Below are 15,275 nucleotides of genomic sequence, written 5' to 3'. Positions count from 1 at the left end.
AGGTATTGGCTTTATTCTATCTTTAAATGTAAGGGAAGCAGTGGAGGAAAATAGAAACTAGAATCAGAAGACCCAGGTCTTAATCCTTTCTCTGCCATCGTCTTCTAGGGGGTGACCTTGAGCAATTTCCTGCCAAACAAACACTAACATTCTCGAATTCTATGAAAATGACATGGATTCCCCCTCTCAGAAAGCAAGCTGGCATCATGTTTACACCTATTCACTCAGGAAAATACAAAATTGGGAGGGGGCGGTCAGTTACACGCAAAGATTTACATTGCTGTGTTATTTATAATAAGACAAAATTGGAAACAATCTACATAGGGGATTCAGGACAGCAGGCAGGGTTAAGAGCACAGATTCCCAAGCCAGACTGGATGCAAATCCTGGCTCAACCAGTTGTTATGTAGCCTTGGGAAAGTCACTTAAGTTCTCTGTGCCTCAATTTTCTCATCTGTATGATGGTGATAATAATGCCTATTTCATAGAGTTAGTTTGAGGCTTAAATGGGATGATATACATAAAAAATACTTAGAATAGTGTTTAACATAATTAGCTATTATTATTACTATACAGCCAATAACAATAAAGTTGATGGGGTGGGGAGGGAGTTGTTTAATGGATACAGAGCTTCAGTTTTCCAAGGTAAGAAAGTTCTGGAGATCTTTTTCACAACAGTGTGACTTTACTTAGCATTTCGGAACTATACACTTAAAAACAGTTAAGAAGGTTTAAAAAAAAGTTAATGAAGTGATTGTAATAAAAAGGACAATCATGTGTTATAATCCTGAGTTAGAAAAGGATACAAATTTACCCACTGTATGAACAAAACTATGTGGAAAAACTCAAAGAAAAATACTGAGTTTCCCCTTCCCTTTTTTTTCCCGTATACATATATATTGCAAAATGATCACCACAATAAGGTTAGTTAACACATCCATTGTCTCAGAAAGTAACCATTTTTTGTGTGTCTGGTGAGAAAATTTAAGATCCACTCTCTTAGCAAATTTCAAGTATACAATATTGTTAACTGTAATCACCGTGCTGTACATTAATCCGCTTCCCTCTTTAGTTCTTGGCCACCACTTTAGTTCTTGACCTTTTTCACCTCAATCCCCCAGGGTCCCAGAGACCTTTACTTCACTCCTGTTGTCAAAGATGAAAAAGGTCAATATTGAAAAGATAATAACCCCCCAAAGCGAAGCTGTAATGAACTAATACAGAGGAACAAAAAGGAACTAAAGTTTACTCATTCAATCAGCATTTTGGGGGTGTCCACAAGCCTGACGCTTATTCTATACTATGTATGGATTCTTCATTAAACAGACGAAGGTCTCTTTAACAAACCCTACTGCAGTACTAGAAAGAAAAGAACTATTGTTTTCTCTGCTCTGTATTTTAGAGTTTACTGAAAAAATTAAACCTTTAATAATAATAAACCTTTAATAATTTAACTGCAGTCAAAGCACCGCTGTACTGCCATAGTTTAGTTGGAGGCTTCGGAGGGCCGGCCTGCCCTGGTTTGTAAGGAAGGGGCCGTGCTGGGTGATCTTGGTTCCCACGAGCGCCGGATTTCCCGAGGTCGCCCCGGAGCACCGAAGAAGAGGTCGGGGTAGGGCCCTGGCGGGGCGGGGTCGCCCTCGGGACTACAACACGGCCAGGCCCCCACTTATGCTGTTTCCTAGGTCGGGCGAGGGTGGCAGGGATGGGAGGAGTGGCTATCTGTCATTACGCTTCTGCGATAAAAACATTCCAAAAAGTAGACAAATAAAGATTAAAAAAAAATTAATGAGAGAAAGAAAAGCACTTCTCTTCTTTAAAGAGTGAAAAATCAACCGTGCTACTTTGGTTCCACTGGGGCTCGAACCCAGGACCTTCTGCGTGTAAAGCAGACGTGATAACCACTACACTATGGAACCCCCTCGTACCTCCTTTTTATCATTACTTTATTCATAGTGTCACATGAGAACCGGCTCCTCGGCTGAAACCCCGCCCATCCGCCGTAACTCCGCCCCTGCCGTGGCCCCGCGCCGCCTGTGAGATTTGGTGTTCGCGGCCAGGTGGCGGTCTCCGGCTCCGGCGTCTGGGTAGTTCGTCCTTCCTCCCCGCCGGCCTCGTCGCCCCTGCGACCACGGGGAGGCCGGGGCGAGGGGTTACCCTCCTGGCCAGAGCGTCGCCCCGCTAGTCACCCTTCCCCAAACTTTCCCGCAGCCCGGGCGTCGGCGAGGTCGGCCCGGTGGGCGGAAGGGGACAGTGCCCGGGGCGCGGCCCCTTTTGACAGCTCCCCTCAGCCTGAGGGACCCGCACTTCCCCACTTTCCCCCGGGCACACTGAGCCGCTTCCGGCAGCATTGGAAGCCTTGAGTCCGGAGCAGGGCGCACAGGAGCACCACAAGGAGCCGAAGATTCAGGCAGCGCGGGGCTGGGGGGGAGGGCTGGGGGCTCCTTTTTATATTGGCCTTTATTTTGCCAGGGTTGGAAAAGGCAGCTGGTCACTCTGCCTCTTCCCCGAGGATACAGGCTCTTAATGCTTCCCTGACCTTTTCCACAACATTCTTCCCCTTCCGGAAGCCCCAGAGGGGCTAAAAATTACAGGGCTTTTGTTTGATCTTATTTGTCTGGGGTAGGGGAGGGGTGAGGAGGCCGGTATAAACAGGCCGTCTCTTTGGTTGGCGCGGGGAGGGGGAAGCAGGACCGGCCACAAGATTTGAGGGGCCCAATGCAAAATGAAAATATCAGGTTCCTTGATCATAAGTTATTGACAATTCCACAACCATGACAGCAGAGCATTAAACGCAGCGCGGGCCCGTGAGAGTGCAGCCCATGAGCCTGCCCCTGTGCTTCCAGGACTGTGGTCCCGATAAGGTGCTGGGACCCTCCATTACGAAGGCCGCCTGTATGGTATCGTTTCTTGGTTTCCATTGTCGGTGCCGTTTGCCCTCCCCAGTGCTTCTGGATGGATCTTCGTCACCATCCCGGGATTGCTCGCCATCCTCAAGCTTGAAAACGCACTTGAAACCATTTGGGTGGGTCGGGGGCGGCTCTTTCAGTGGTGAGTTGGAGTGGCTGAAGGCTGCGGCTGTCCTTTTCCCAGGCGTCTGACTTTGAGGCTGGCAGAATGATGGAGAAGTGATACTGATTGTATGAAGCAACCCCTTCGGCCAACTCCTGTCTTCCTGGGAAGGCCCCTGGGAGAAACAGGTGGGTGGAAGGTGCACTAATCTGGGGGTGGTGGTCAGGATTCTAGCGCTGCCTTGGCTACTCACTAGCTGTGTACTCTTGAACATCAGTTCACTTTCCAAGCCTCTGTATCCCCCTTTGTGAAATGCATGGGCTGGACTAGACACCCCCTTTCCCGTCTGGGTCTAAATGTTATCTCTACTTTCCGGGTTGGGAAAATGGAGGCACTTATCTGCCATGTAAATTTTTCCACAGAAACAGAGGCAAGCTGGCTTAGGTTCTTTAGTACCAGGTTTCCTATATCCTAGTTAGCTCCCTGTAGTGTTCATCATGGACCCCTTCCAGAATGCCTTTTTGTTGATACGTTTCGAGAGGCCTCTTGAACACTTGACGCTTAGGTTGTGAGCCATGAGATGACCATGAGTGGACAGCCACTAGCCAGAGGATGAATTCATGAAAACTCCATGTTTCCTGCTTGTCAGTGAGCTATAATGACTCCCATCATGCCCAGTGATCAGTATATTTAACCCGTTGCCAAACCCTTGTCAGTTCAAAACGAGGCTGTCAAGAATTGGGCCTAAAATTACACTCACTAGTCGTGTTTTGGTTTGTCTCTAGGGAATACTTTGCCCTTCCTCGAGCTTTCTGTCTGCCCTTGCTATAAGGGTGGGTTCGCCACGTGCAAGCTTTGGCCGGGTTCCCACACGAAGAAAAGAGGCTGGTACACCTCTGATGCACGCAACACAGGATTCTGCCTTTAGCAAAAAGGAGGGAGACTTTTGTTCCACTCCTGCTGCCTTCAAGTTGTATTCACAATCTGTGTTGCTAGTAAAGTGCAATATGGTTTACAAAGCACTTTCACATACATTCCTATGAGGTAGCCATGGTAAGTATTACTATCTCCATTTTTCAGCTGAAGAAGTTGAAGCCGAAGAGTTCGAATGTCTTGCCGAGACCATTCTGCTGGTGAGTGGCGGGGCTGGGCTCATACTCAGTTTTCTGATATCTAAGTGATTTGGGGAGGCCCACGTTCATAGAGGCTAAATGTTCCCATAAGAGTGCCATTGGTGTCTTATAATATTTTGTATGCATGCCAGTGAGGAAGTGGATACCTTTTTTGTCTTTTGTAATTTTTAAATGAAATCCCTAAAAGCCAGAAGTAAGAGCCTGTCGTGAACCGCTGTTGATGACTTTCACTTTGATACCACCAGCATCATGGCTTGTGCTGCAGCTGGCCACAGTTTCCCCTGGCACTTTAGCCTCTTCAGTCAGATTTGTGAGGCCTGTGACCCCCGGGTCTGCCCATAATCATCTGAACAACTACCAGAGAAATAAACGAACTAGCAAATAAAGACTAGAAGTCACTTCAAACTTTTTGAGCCCTCTGATCTCTCAGGTGTTTAGTGTGGCTTCCCCAGCGTTTGGCTTCACTGATGGTTTCCTCACTGACGGCTTCCTTCACTGACGGCTTCCTTCACTGATGGTTTGGCTTTCGTCAACCAAGGAAACCATGGCCCCAAACACCGAGCTGACTTAGGAAGCTCCATTGAGCTGATTTCATTTAGAAATGATTGTACTTTGTCTTTCAGTGTATATTCAAGTATTTACTAAGGAAAGTGAGTGGTTACCTTAGTATGGCAGAGTTCACCTTATTTTTCCCCTTTTACGGCTCATCAGAACATTTGAAACTAGCCTGTTGGAATGGGTGTTCGTTACTTTTTGCCCACCTACCTTTTCATAGTTAATTACATCCCTCAGTCTTTTTACCCAGTTCAAGTTCTGTGGTCATTTTTATCACTCCTTTGCCCCTTTGTTGCTTGTACCTGTTGGCAAAACCAGTCTGTTAAATCCAACTGTTTCCCCTCTCCGCCTCTGAATATGGCCCCAGGAGGAACACACCTTCAGGCCTACTGGTTTCACATTAAATTCTTGAGTAAGTACCTCAAGTGTGTTCTTAATGCGGCCCAGAATCATGTCTACTTTCCCTGTCCGTTCATTTACCACCTCACCTAGAGGACAGGTTCATGTCTTCTCTCCCTAAACTTCCTGTACCTCCTTCCCCAACCTCACCTACAGCTGATGACCTTGCTTCCTTATTTCAGTGAAAAAAAAATGCAAGCAGCCTGAAGAGAACTTCCACAGGTAAGCCCCACATCTGCTCACCTGCCTGCATCTGTGCCCTCCTAGATCTAGACTGGGGATTTCCTACCACAGCCCTGTTGCCATTTGGGACCGGGTAACTCTGTCGTGGGGGGCTGTCCTGTGTATTGTTGGATGTTGCACAGCATCCCTGGCCTCTACTCACTAGACGCCCATAGCACCATTCCCCGAGTTGTGAGAACCCAAAATGTTCCCTGGCGGAGGGGGCAAAATCTTGGGGGCTATCGGCCGATGTCTGGAGACGCTCTGGGCTGTCGGGGTTAGTGTGCTACTGGCATCTAGTGCGTAGAGACCAGGGATGTAGTGAAACGTTCTGCAGTGCACAGAACAGCCACCCACCACAAGAAATAACTGGGCACCAAATGTCAATCGTGCCATGGTTAAGAACTCCTGCCCTAGATGACTTGTCTGAGTTCCTGTCGACACCCAGCCCTCCACCTGCGCTTGCCTACTCAAGGAAAGCCCTGCAACAACTCCCCTCTTTCTCCTGCATCTTTATTTATTTATTTATTACTATTATTTTTTAAAATTTTATTTTATTTAAAAAAATTCTTTAAATTTTTGGCTGCATTGGGTCTTCATTGCTGCACGTGGGCTTTCTCTAGTTGTGGCGAGTGGGGGCTACTCTTCGTTGTGGTGCGCGGGCTTCTCATTTGGTGGCTTCTCTTTGTTGCAGAGCACGGGCTCTAGGCACGCAGGCTTCATTAGTTGTGGCACTGAGTTTCTGCAGTTGTGGCACTGAGGTTCCATAGTTGTGGCTTGTGGGCTCTAGAGCACAGGCTCAGTAGTTGTGGCATACAGGCTTAGTTGCTCCGTGGCATGTCTTCCTGGACCAGGGCTCGAACCTGTGTCCCCTGCATTGGCAGGCAGATCCTTAACCACTGTACCACCAGGGAAGTCCCTCTCCTGCATCTTTATTTACCTCCTCTATTGGATCATTCCCATCAGCATACAAACATGCTGTAATTTTTTAGAAATTTTTATTTATTATTTATTTGGTTGCACTGGGTCTTAGTTGCGACTGGTGGGCTCCTTAGTTGTGGCTTGCCAGCTCCTTAGTTGTGGCATGTGAACTCTTAGTTGCGGCATGCACGTGGGATCTAGTTCCCCAACCAGGGATTGAACCCAGGCCCCCAGCGTTGGGAGCTCGGAGTCTTAACCACTGCGCCACCAGGGAAGTCCCATACTATAATTTTTTTCTCATCACTAAAAAATAATCTCTTAATCTCATTGCTGCCTCAACTACTTCCATTTCTCTGCTCTCCTTTATAGCAAAACTCTTAGAAAATATGTCTTTAGGTGCTCTCTCCGGTTCCTCTGCTCCTCTTGGAAGCACTTTCCCCTCCCAGCTTTTAGGATGCCACCCTCGCCTGATTTTTGCTTCCTACCTCGCCAGTCACCCCTTCTCAGTCACCTTTGCTGGATCTCATCTCTTTGACCTCTGAACATGGGTGTTCCACAGGTCTCAGTTCGTGGACTTTTCTATTCATTCTCACCACTCTGGTGACCTCATTTAATCTAATGGCTTTAAATATGGTCTGTAACCTAGATGAATTCCAAATTTATATCTCTAGTCCAGACTTTTACCCCAAACTCCAAATCTACCTACTATACATGTCCATTTAAATGTCTAATAGGTATCTCAATCCTATTCTGTCTGTGTCTAAACTCCCGATCTCCATCCCCTCTCCTTTCTCAGTCTTCCTTGTCTCAGATAAGGGCAACCTCATCTTTCCAGTTATTTAGGCCTAAAACGTAGAAAAAAATGGAAGAAATCATACTTGATTCTTTTTTTCCCCTCACACTTCAAATCTAATCTCACTAGCGAATCCTATTGGCTACACCTTCAAGATCTATCTAGAATCTAATCACTTTCTACCATCTGCCCTGCTACCATACTAATCAAAGCCACCATCACTTTTTGTCTGGATCATTGCCAAGAACCTCATATTCTGGCCTCCCGGCTTCTGCCGTTTTCTCCCTACAGACTGTTCTCCACACAGTAGCCAGAGTGATCCTTTTAGGACCTAAGTTAGATTGTGTCACTTCTGCTCAAAACCCTTCAGTAGCTCCCCACCTTAACTAGAAAGAAAGCCACAGCCTTACAGTGGCTTGCAAGGCCCTACATGATCTGATCTTCCACTTATTACCTCTCTGATCATATATCCTATTACATTGCTTTTACAGGACCACACCTGCCTGCTTGCTGTTCTTCAAACACAGTAGGACTCTTCTGCCTCAGGGCCTTTGCACCTGCTGTTCTCGCAGCCTTTACTGCTCTTTCCCTAGGTCGCCCCATTGCTTGCTGTCTCATCTTGCTCAGGTATTTGCCCAGATATCTTCTCAGTGAGGCCTTTCCTGACTGCCCTATTTAAAAATTGCTATTTTCCTTTCCCCTTCACCCTGGAAACTCAGTATCCCCCTTTCCTGCTTTGTTTTTCTCTACAGTGCTTATCACTATCTAATTTTCTAGATATTTACTTATTTCTAGATATTGTCTGTCCCCTATCATTCTCAACTAGAATGAAAGTTCCATGAGGCATGGATTTGGTTTTGTTCACTGCTGTATTCCACAGAACCTAAGTAGCGCCTAGTACATAGTAACCGCTCAATGAATATGTCTTGAATGGATCTGTTCAGGGTTGGGGAATGACTCACGCCAGGTCAGTCCCAATCAAAGCTAATCCTGGGCCTTTTGTGTGAATTCCTGAGAAGAGACATTTCCGTGTTCACCCTGGACTCAACGTGAACTAATCCAGAGGCTGGAGGTTCTGCTGCCATCTGATTATTGCATTGTATCAGACGGGGCTCTGAGTTGCCCACAGCAGAACCTTCTTGCCCAAAATATTTACTGCTGTTCCCTACATGGGATTTTTACACAGTTGCCCCACTGATAGTCTTGACCGGGTGACTGACTTTTGCCAGTTGGGTGTGGGCGGAAGCGATGTGCCTCGCTTCCAAGCACAGGTGTGAAGAGCCAGCTTGCAGGGTGCAGCTTTGATGTTTCCCCTTTGTTATGAGCACAGCAGTGCCCCAGAGAGAGGTTGGCCTGAGTCTTACAGGGAAGACCACATGTTACAGAACTGCAGCCAACCTGCGCAGGAACAGCAGTGAAAAATAAACCTTGATAAGTATAAACTAAGATTTGGGGTATAATATCACCTAAGCTGATTCAACACTCCTACTAGTTTGAGAAGAAAATGCGTTTATTAAAGGATATACAGTGGCCCACAGGCTCTCCGAGAAGGCTTTGGAGATTCCAAAGCCAGGAATAATGTCTAAATCTCACTGCGGGGCTGCACCATCAAAGATGCCTGCCCACCGCTGCCCCTTCTGAATACAGAGTTAGCAATGCAAGCCAGTGATGGGGCCCAGAGTCTCTATCACTGCTGTATCTGCAAACTGGACCCTTCTGCCACTAACTTTGGGAGAGGATGGCTTTCATAACCCCTTGACTCCTTGTGTTGCCCTTTTCTAAATTTAGGTCTCGCAGAGCCTAGGTCACATACCTGTGCTCCTGCTATGAGAGAGGCTGGAAAATCAAATTCCTTGTTTCTCCTTCGAGGACTCAGATGTGGGGAATTACCAAAACATAGGGAGGATGTTGAGAAGATAGTGTGGGTGACCACAAGTCTGAAGGACATCGGCTGCCTGCCTGAAGCCTGAGAATGGAGCCAACAGCGAGGGATTAGAGCTGAGAAAGAGCGACCAGGTGCTATCATTTAAGGCCTCGACCAAGTCAGACCTTAAGTATGCTTGTTGGCTCTTTAGCTATTTGAAGGGTGCATTTCCGGTTTTGCTTAGACCAGTGGGAGTCGGGTTTACTGACTCTTGCAACTGAAGGAGTCCTGATGGTTCATATCTAAAATGTTGGGCATCACCGCAGTGGCTGGCATTGCTTCCCTGGCTCAGACACTGGGAAGTTTTGTTGCTCTCAGTTCCCAGGAAATGCGGAAAGAGGCTGATGGTCATGGGAATCGCCGCTTTGGCAGGTCAGGGCTTTGGTTTTCCGGCGTCCTGGGCAGCCATCAGTTCTCAGATGCAGCAGGGCACTTGTTCCCACGTATTACAGTAGCCAGGACGGTTGAGGTTACAGAGTGGGCAACACAACTGTGGCAGATACTGCTAGTTGCTTATTCAATATCCATTCTTCTTTTTGTCAGTAATAAACATTTGTATAATGCTTGCTATGTATTAGAGACTATTCAGACTCTTTACTCATATTAACTCATTTAATCCTCACAAGAACCCTGTGAGAAAGGTATTGTTACTATGCTTAGTTTACAGATGAGAAAACCAAAGCACAGAATAATTAGGTAACTAAGTCACACAGGTAGTAAATAAAGGAGTGGGGTTTTAACACCCAGGCCATCTGGCTCTATAGGCTGTATTTAACCTCTACACTGCACTGCCTGATTTTGTTTGACTCAGCAATGTGTCCAGCTAAAACAGTTTGATTTCCCAGGTTCGCTTACAGCTAGAGGAGACTGTGTGACACAGTTCTGGCCAATGACTTGTATGGAAGTAGTTGGGTTTACAAAACCATTTCTTTAAAAGGAGGTAGACTCAGCTGGTATGCCCCATTTTGCCCTTAGCTTCACTTTCTCCTCAGAACGCAAATGTGATGCTGGAGGGAGAGCAGCCATTTTGTGACCATGAGTTGACAGTCAGGAAGAAGAAAGCTACATTGCTCAGCAGAAAGAAGGAAGTTACCTGGGTCCCAGCCCCAAATTTACTACTTCCAGATTCCTCGTTATATGTGAAAAGTAAAATCCCTAATCTTTAATGCTACTGTTTAGTGGGAGTTTCAGTTATTTGAGGGAAAATACAATCACTACTGATTCAGTATTTCCACATTTCTCTCCTATACCATTTTGGCAATGTCTTTAATCTGCCCACCAGCTACTGAGGGACTGCTCCTCAGTGTCCCAGTCCCTTGATTGAAGTTGTTTATTGTCACATACCTGCAACATGTCTAGGAGCTCAGTGTTTGGTAGTGTGGGAATTTTTTGTTGTTTTTTTAAGTGTATGACATGGCCCCATCTCAAGGAGTTTGAAGAACATTAATTAACCCAAAGGACTGATTTATTCCAAGATATTAATGGATGATAATGGCTTGATGTGGTTTTTCCTAACTTTGGATGTTACTGAATTTTAATCAGACCCTGTCTCTTCTTTCTTAAATAAGAAACTCAAAAGAGCAGGCAGAGGGGCAGGGTGATATGCGAAAGCCTGTCTAAAGGGAAAGATGGCCTCTTGTAGTATTCCCCTCAACACCAGCTATATATAATCTACAAAATCACCTGCAGTCACATTCAATGAGCTTAGATTTGATAGCCGCTCAAGGGAGAAACAGATGGGCTGTAAATACTTTGTCTCCCCCTCCATTATTTATATGACTTGAGATGCCTCCAGTTTCTAAAGTCACTCCCCTGGGACTATGTAATTGAGCACAGAACAATTTGGCTCCTCCCCACTCCTACAGAACCCCACTTAAGAGGGGGTGCCAGATAGTGGCATCCAGCCAATGCTAATTGGTGAGGGAAATAAAATTTCACTCTACTTCCACCAAACTTACTGTCTTTAGATTTAAGTGGATTCAGCTGTGCACACAATGGGCCTTGCCTCTAAGCTTTCCTCCTAGTCTGATGGGAAGATTTCAAGAGTGGTGGAGGTGTTAAACAAAGATCATCTTATGTGTTTGTATTAGTGATTTTAAGTGTTTGTGATTTTTTGGGATACAGTTAGGGTATAGTCTGAAGGCTATATATAATAATAAAACCAAAACCAATTAATAGGTTGTTTAACTCAGTTAGAGGCTGTCTGCAGGCTAGCAGCTTTCCTTTGCTAGATCTTGTTAAAATGCAGTGGGTTCTATTTTGTGCAGAATGAGCAGGCTGCCATGACAACTGTCTGTGAATATTATTTCAATATTAGTCATACGTTTCCAGTGTCTGCCTCCGGGTCCAACGTTCATTCTAAAACCCAGATGCACATCTGTTCTTAAAGGAGTTCTCCTGGACGTGTTTACAAAAAACAAAAACAAAACAGTTTCAGCCGGCTGGGTTTTTTTTCTTTTGGAAGAGAAATTTGAATGAATTCACACAATTGCAAATGGTAGATTTTATTGCTGTTTCTTTTCTTTGGGAAAGGCGATTTGGATATGAATTTTTTATTGTCCTTGACTGTAGATTTGATTAAATAGAATAGGAGCCCGGAGATTACTCATATTGCCTGTCTTTAGTTACATGCCCACCTGAACACTCCCTTTTGCCAGGAGAAGAGGATGTGCGAGCTGCCTAGGCCTGTGTTATGTGCCCAGCCCTGGGCAGTCACTGTTGCTTGGGAAGTGGGCTCATGCTGATTGAATTAAGCCAGTGAAGTCTCACACTTAGAGTGGAGGGTGGTGTCAATCCCATGCAAACCACAGGGCTTAGAATAGGGAGAGGGTTGATCTCATAAAGGAAAATTGGGGTACTATTGCAAGGGATGGAGGGGAATACTTGTCGGCCACCTGGTTAGGCAACAAAATGCTGGGCAAATAATAACATTTACTGAATACTAACTGTAAGCCAGGCATCACTCAAACTGCTTTACGAGTGTATCGCTTAGAGAATGTTTGGCTGCGTGTGATGAGGTAAATGATGAAATAACAGGGACTTAACACAGAGGGGTTGCCTTTTATCTCATGTGATATGAAGTTAGGAAAGAAGCAACTTCACATCGTCATCTGTGTCCCAGGCTCTGTGTCCCATCCTTTAGTCTTTTTGCAATATCATTCTCAGCATGAGCCTCTGTTCCTAATGCACTCAAGAGGGCTGCTCCTCCTCCAGGCATTATGTCATGGTTCCAGGCACAGTGGGGGAAGGGCAAAAAGGAAAGGGCTCATGACAGCTGTCTTGTCTTTTTTATCAGAAAAATGGCTTTTCTGGAAGCCTCAGCCAGTAGATTTCAGCTTATGTCGTATTGGCCAGAACAGAGTCACATGACCACTCCTAACTGCGAGGGATCCTAGCAAATCAAGTTTCGGTGGCTGAGTCCATTGCCACCTAGAATAAAATTGGGACTTTATTGGTAAGGAAGAAAGGAGAATAGATACTGGCTAGGCAACTAGCAGTGGCTGCCACAATATCTATGAACCCATTTATTCCTTACGTCAACGCAGTGTGGGTGGCGCTATTACTATCCTGGTTTTTAAGAACAGGCACAGAGAGGTCATGTAATTTTCCCAAGCTCACACACAGCTGTTAAGTGGTGGAGCTAGATCTGACTCTGAAACCGAATTCTCTGATGCTCCCAGACATACCCCAACCCACCGGTCAGACCACATTTCTTCTCCAGGATGTGTAACCACTCAGGAAATGTAGGCGTCTCCTAGAAATGGTAGCTAATATCTGTTTAGCACTTTATAGTTTATGAAGAATTGTCCACTTAGATTATTCCATTTAAATATTATTATCCCTATATTAAAAATGAGAAGACTGAGGCCCAGAGAAGTAATAAAAGTTACCTAAGGTGCCCACCTTGTAAGTGGCAGAGCTGATGTTTACTCAGAATTACAAAAACTTACTCCTGGTCCCCTTTCCTGATCCTCCTATTCTTCCACGCACAGAGACTTCATTTTTTATTTTTAAAAATGACAGTAGTTTGCTCCAGACCCTATATTAACTTCACAACCTTCTCAAGAAAAACAGTGCAGAGAAATCTTGGATCTCTCACCAACTGGTTTTCCTAGTGTCCTTTTCATGTAGCCATACCAACAGGATCATGGCGTATCAGCAGGAATTGTGTTTAGTAGTGAGAAACAGAGACCGAGCGGGGAGGTTATTCTTATCTCATGTAATGTAAAATCCAGAGCTTCATTCAAAATGTGAGAGTATTCATTACAAATAGCTCTTATCTACCTGTTAAAGTAAAAGTCATTAAACATATAGGAATTGCCTGTCCTTAGTTACATCAGGTTAATTTGTATTACATTCCTTAAAACCACTTTGTAAATCAGACTTATTACAAAATAAGAATTAACAGTCCACCTCACTGGGGTAAATTAGTGAAGTTTTAGTACATTACTGATACCTCAGTTTGCTTGTAATTGTTATTTCTCTCATTCTTTCCAAATATTTGAAATCTTTAGCTATGGCATTGTTTGATTTATACATCACAACATTCTCTTGTTCCGGTGATACTACTGAATTGACCGTAAAAATCACAAAAGCATTGTAGAATATAATTTGACTTTAAAAGTCATGAAAGAGTGGGTTGAAAAAGAAATAGAGATTTAAACAAATATCATACTGTGTTATGAGGCAGTGCCTCTCAAAGTATGCTTTACCATCACTTGGGAATTAATTAGAAATACAGATTCATGAGCCCTACTCCAGACCTACTGAATCAGAACCTCTAGGGGCTGGGCCCAGGAGTCTGTGTTTTAACAGGATCCCCAGGTTATCTATAAGCACATCAGAGTCTGAGAAGCACTGTTTTAGAGAGTTTTATGTAAATGACACTCACAGATTGTGCCCTCTTTGGGATATTGGTGAAGATACTAACTTCAGCTTTAGTAAACTAAGACCTATATTAAACCCTAGATTCTCCTTTGAAAGTCCCCAAATCATGGAGTCCAGTTATGTACTCCAGGTCACTGAACCTTAATTCAAGTGTATGCTTGACTCCATTCCCCTATCAGCACTTTCAACTAAGTAATCAGTATTTGTCTTTCCGATGTCAGTTTAAAGATCGACTTCAGGGACTTCCCTGGCGGTCCAGTGGTTAAGACTCCACACTCCCAATGCAGGGGACATGGGTTCGATCCCTGGTCGGGGAACTAAGATCCCACCTGCCATGCTGTGTGGCCAAATAAAATAAAATAAAATAAAATAATGTTATCTTCAGAAGCCTTTGCTTGACCTCCTGACTCACTCTTATAATCCATGTACTTCTCCTTTGCAATTTCACATTTATTTTTATGATTATTTGATTAATGTTTACTTCCCCCACAAGGCTATAAACTTCATGAGGGAAGGGACCAACCTTGTCAGTTCTGTTGGTAGTGTATCCCCAGGGTCTAGAACAGTGCCTTGCACACAGTAGATGCTCAACAAATATTTGTTGAATGAATGTATGAATAAAACCAAGACAAGAATAAGTTTTTGTTTTGTTTTGTTTTTGGCCGCGCCTCTGCGGCTTGTGGGATCTTAGTTCCCCAACCAGGGATCGAACACGGGCCCATGGAAGTGAAAGTGCCGAGTCTTACCACTGGACCGCCAGGGAATTCCCAAGAATAAGTATTCTTAAACTAAAACCTTTTCCACAGTCTTCACCATAAACTCTTAGTCATCTGAGGCAATACTGGCAAGTGTTTTGAAAAGAAAGCCATGGATCTTTCCTCGGCCTTGCTTTAGGTAATAGTTTCAACATTCCTCTAAGAAACCAACTGTTGTTGTCTGTGTTCATAAAAACAAAAATGGTTGAAAGGGAGGCAACGGTTGGCAAAAAGAAAGCTTGAAGAACCTGGAACCTGCCTTCCCAGTAAGCAGGAAGTGGTTCTCTCATCCAGGTTGTGTTGTTCACATTCTGGTGGCAGGTACTGTGATACCTGCCTCCATCACTGTGGGGTTGCCAAGGCAACCTATTAAAGAATAATTCTAGAATCTACCTCTGGAAAATTCCAGATGAGCCTGAGGAATCCTCTTCAAGTAAATCTACAAGCGTGACGATGATTGCTAATTCAGCAACCAGCAAAGTGAAAATCTAGGAGTTTGTTTTCCTTCAACCTGTGTGGAACTGGTAAAACTTAGAGGGAAGGATAAAAACTCTTAAAGTAGCAGATAAATTGAATGAGATCTGGGTAGACATGGAACTAGATGTTTAAAAGTTAACCTTCCTCTGTCTAGTTGTTTGGCCAACTCTAGTAGAGTTAATGTTTTGTGTATGGAG

At 44.7% G+C, this 15,275-nt stretch overlaps 1 protein-coding gene and 1 non-coding gene across 2 annotated transcripts in view; one reads left to right on the top strand and one right to left on the bottom strand.

Moving 5' to 3' along the window:
* Positions 1-1,846: 1,846 nt before the first annotated feature.
* TRNAV-UAC (transfer RNA valine (anticodon UAC)) lies at positions 1,847-1,919 on the bottom strand. Its single transcript has one exon. It is a non-coding gene; the product is annotated as a tRNA-Val (tRNA).
* Positions 1,920-4,109: 2,190 nt separating this feature from the next.
* PPEF1 (protein phosphatase with EF-hand domain 1) overlaps positions 4,110-15,275 on the top strand; it is a 145,049-nt gene continuing 133,883 nt past the window's right edge. Inside the window, exons 1-2 of the mRNA XM_060137592.1 lie at positions 4,110-4,145; positions 5,282-5,321. The gene's annotated coding sequence lies outside the window, so the exon portion shown is untranslated. The remainder of the gene's footprint in view (positions 4,146-5,281; positions 5,322-15,275) is intronic.

Source organism: Lagenorhynchus albirostris, chromosome X (genome assembly GCF_949774975.1).
Source record: "Lagenorhynchus albirostris chromosome X, mLagAlb1.1, whole genome shotgun sequence".
NCBI classification, from domain to species: domain Eukaryota; kingdom Metazoa; phylum Chordata; class Mammalia; order Artiodactyla; family Delphinidae; genus Lagenorhynchus; species Lagenorhynchus albirostris.
This window is presented reverse-complemented; position numbering and strand designations above follow the sequence as displayed.